Here is a 4,355-nt window from a genome sequence, read left to right as displayed (position 1 = left end):
CTGGTTGAGACTTCTTTCGGGGCGGCCTGGATCATCATCACCGTTTGTGAGGGTTTTCTCAACTCTCCTCCCTCATACACTAACTCAATCATGTGAGTCTCGTGGTGCGCTGGCAGTGGGTTCTGGTTGATGTTAGGAACCTCCGGTGTCTGGACCTCGATCTTATTGGTGTCAATAAGATCCTGTATGACATGCCTCAATTTCCAACACTTCTCGATATCATGCCCGAGCATCCCTGAGCAGTATTCACAACTTATTGATCGATCCAAATTCTGAGGTGGGGGATTTGGTTCTCGAGTCTGGACAGGACTAACCAGACCCAATTGCCTCAGCTTGTGGAACAAAGCGGTGTAGGTTTCTCCCAACTCCGTGAAAGTTCTTTGTTTCCGCAACCTGTCATTCCTAGCATCTGGATTTCCCCGAAAGCCTGCCCCTGGAGGGTTTCTATACGCCCTCGGTGGAGGATAGGTGTTTTGTGGTGGCGTATATACGTTCTGGGGAGCCGGCGCGCGCCATTGCGGGCGAACCGGAGGCTGAGTGTATGCTTGGGCCTGGTGTACGGAACAATGTGGTTCTCGAGGTGGATAGAAATTTTGGGGTGGGTTGTATGGGTAGTTTGACCTGTGAGGTCTGGGTTGGTTGTAGTGTGGCTTGTCAGCCCTGTACCAACTGCCTGCCTCGATCGTGGCAACCTCTTCTTTCTTTCTTCTCAGCGCACCTCCCGTGCCGCTCTGAATAGCCTGGGTTGTGGCCTTGAGTGTCGAGTAGTTCAAGATTTTGTCAGACCTCAGACCCTCTTCTATCATGACCCCTATCTTGACCACCTCGTTGAAGGATTTTCCAACCGTTGTCACCAAGTGACCAAAGTAGGTTGGATCCAATGTTTGCAAGAAATAGTCCACCATCTCTCCCTCTCTCATGGGAGGATCGACTCTAGTTGCTTGTTCTCTCCAGCGGAATCCGAACTCGCGAAAACTTTCCCCGGGTTTCTTCCCAGTTCTTAATAATGTGAGACGGTCAGGGACTATCTCGAGATTGTACTGGAAATGACCTGCAAAAGCCTGCGCCAGATCATCCTACGTATACCACCTGCTAGAATCCTGCCTGGTATACCATTCTAGTGCAGATCCGCTCAGACTTTGGCCGAAATAAGCTATCAGCAGCTCATCCTTGCCGCCTGCTCCTCTCATTTTGCTACAGAATCCACGCAAATGTGCCATGGGATCACCGTGCCCTTCATATAGATCAAATTTAGGCATCTTGAACCCAGCCGGGAGTTGGACATCTGGGAAAGGGCATAGATCTTTGTATACTACGCTGACCTGGTTGCCCAAACCGTGCAGGTTCCTGAAAGACTGCTCCAGGCTTTTGAACTTTCTCAATACTTCATCCTGTTCAGGGGCCTTGACCGGCTTCTCAATCTCTGCCGGCACTTCCAAATGTGGATTGTAAGCCTGTGGCTCGGGAGCATGAAACGTAGGCTCGGGGGGATAGTATTGTGTATCGTGAGCCTGAAACAATGGCTCACTGGTCGTTCTTTGCAAATGGGTTGATGTTGGTACCACAAAAATGGGAATATTGGGTGTTGGGAGAGGTTGATGGGGTGGTGGAGCTTGGGAATCGTGAGGGCTTCTTTCTTGATGATAAAGGGGATTTGGGCGGCTTGTGGAAGGGCCGGAGTGAGGGTATTCTGGCATGTGTCCCAGTGTTTCAGGGCTCTTTTGTGTTTTGGCTATGGCTAGCTGCATTGCATTCATCTCTAGTCCCATCCTTTCAATCTTTTCCATCGCTTCTTTTAACAACTGGCTCATCGGCCTCTCTTCCTCATTACTATTCTCTGAAGTAGTCATGCTTGTTGCTATCGGTCCTTTGGATCTGGTTTGATAGGAGTGTGTTGCCAGAGTTCTTTAACAACTAACTTGTCTGAATCAGACAACAACAAACTTTGTTAGCGTTAGAGTTTAACAGATTTGATCGTAACACATAGAGGATGCAATGCTCCTAGGCAGTTAACCGTTTCTACATGCTTTGCTTCAAACAACATGCGTCATCCCAGCTTGCTCATTTGTCCCTTTTTTTTTATTTATTTTTGTATTTTCTTTTCTTTCTTTATTAAAAGCGGTCGAATCTTATGGGGATTGCCTACGTATCACGTCCCCGCGCGAATCAGATCAGGCGTAGTTCTGCACAAATGAGCGTAAAAGCAAACAACCTTTTATTGTTGAAATGGCCTATTACAAACTACATTTTGCAAACGAAAGAGCAAACTTTGAAAATAAGCCTAGACTCAAAAATAGACCAGAAATCACCCTGATAAAAAAAACAAGCGAAAAGTGCTAAGATACAGACTTTGACTCATGAGTACATTATGGTTTTGAAAATTGGTGTCCGCGGGGCGTCGTTCGGCCTTGCCGCGGTCCTAGGTGCGAGATCCCTCTCAAGTTGCTCCAGCTCATGCATAGTCTACTTGACATAGCCCATCACTGCCGAGAGGACGGTAATGCTGGTCATGTTCTCACATCGTAGACATCGTCTGGTGATGGCACGGGCAATGGTCTTGATCCTATCTCTGGTTTGCTTCTTCTCCATGAGTAGGCGTTTTATCCGATCGCTACATATCGTGAATGCCTGAGCATCCTGTACATGTTGATGCTTCAGTTGCCGTACTTCTAACTTCATCTGGGCCAACAAGTCGTACCAGTATCTGCTCTCAATTTGGAAATCCTTGGCCTGATTAGCTGCTCTAATCTCAAGTGTAGCCATATCTCTCTTCATTTTAGCAACAATTTTCTCGTGGTTGCCTTCCAATTGATTCAAGTATCGGCGATGCTTATCTGCTCTTGTATCCCACTGTGCCCTAAGCTCTGTTATGACGTTTTTAGATTTCTCTAAATCATCTTGTCATTCCCTGACTTTGCCTTTTAGCCTTTTTATCAACTGCTCATCTGATCGACGCCTTGGCTGTTTATCCGCATCCATCCTTATTTGTTTGATCTGTGCTCTGAGCATTTCATTTTCCTAAATTAACCTGTTCTGCTCTCCCAGATCGGTAGCAACTTGCACGTTGTGCTCATATTTCAAGCTTTCCACTTGTTGCTTCAACCTGCTGATTTCGGCGCAATAGCCTCTTTCCTTTGCTAACCAATCCCACTATTTTTGCGATGATTCGGTGAAATTCCGGATGTGGGGTCTCTTAGCCGGCCTTTCATGCTCAAATTCCCTTCTATACCATGCAAGGTAACCTGGCGCTGTCTCTCCTTTGGCTCGATCCCGCACGCAAGTATCTGCTTTCAAATATTGACACTCACTCCAGATTTGGCGAATCCTCGCTTCTGGGAATTGTCCGTTAGGACTTATCTCAACTGCTTGAGTGCTAAGATCTTCCTCATGAGGTACTGTCTGGCATCTTCCGAACTGTCTCAAAACTCGGCAGGGTGCGTAAGGTTGAATGCTCTTAAGCCCCATCAGTAAGAAATGAGTTTTAGCTGCCGACATATATAGGATCTCATCAACAGGCAACCATCCTAGCGTCCATTGTATTTGGCTGGCAGTAAGAGCTTGAAAGAACGAGGTCCATGCCAGGACTCCTTTGGGCAAACTGATCTCTTTGGTTCTCGTGTAAAATTCTTCTATGCAAGTCTTTTCTGGGGAACCATGGCTCAAAATCTCGGAATGATGGCAGAGGTGCTCGGTCATCCATATTTGTAGGAGCAAGTTACAACCTTCGAAGAAATTTCCCCCAGCTTTACAAGCTGTAAGAGCTCGAAAGATGTCAGATACCATCATAGGTGCGGGAGTACTGTCATTTTGCGTGAGTAAAGTGCTGACGACCCCGGATATCTTCAAATCAATGTTTCCGTCTTTCCTTGGAAATACCAGAAGGCCCAGGAACATCATCATGAAAGCTACCCGTCTGTGTTTGTCCCACTTCTGACGAACACCTTTGCTGCATAGTTTGTTGATTGGATTATTGAATCCCCCCTCATGACCGTACCTATCATATATGAAGCATGGAGTACAAAATCCGGCTGCCAGATCCGGGTTGTGGACCGTTCTGGGTATCTTCAATGAATCTAGGAACCGATGTACCGTGACAACTCTTGGGGCGACCAAGTATTTTTGCCTCAACGGAAGTTCAGCATTCCCGATGTACCCGGCCATTTCTTCCAAGTCGGGGTGAGTTCAAAATCAGAGAAATGGAAAACATTGTGCACCGGGTCCCAGTAGGTAACCAAAGCTCTTATGATATCTCCCCGAGGCTGGATTTCCAACAAACCCACGAGACCTTTCAGATATTTCTTGACCTCATTTTGTCCTTCAACACCTAGATCATTCCACCATAGCCGTAACTTGAC

The sequence above is a fragment of the Nicotiana tabacum genome, chromosome 1, assembly GCF_000715075.1.
Source record: "Nicotiana tabacum cultivar K326 chromosome 1, ASM71507v2, whole genome shotgun sequence".
NCBI classification, from domain to species: domain Eukaryota; kingdom Viridiplantae; phylum Streptophyta; class Magnoliopsida; order Solanales; family Solanaceae; genus Nicotiana; species Nicotiana tabacum.
The sequence above is the reverse complement of the archived record's forward strand: the minus strand, read 5'-3'. Positions refer to the sequence as shown.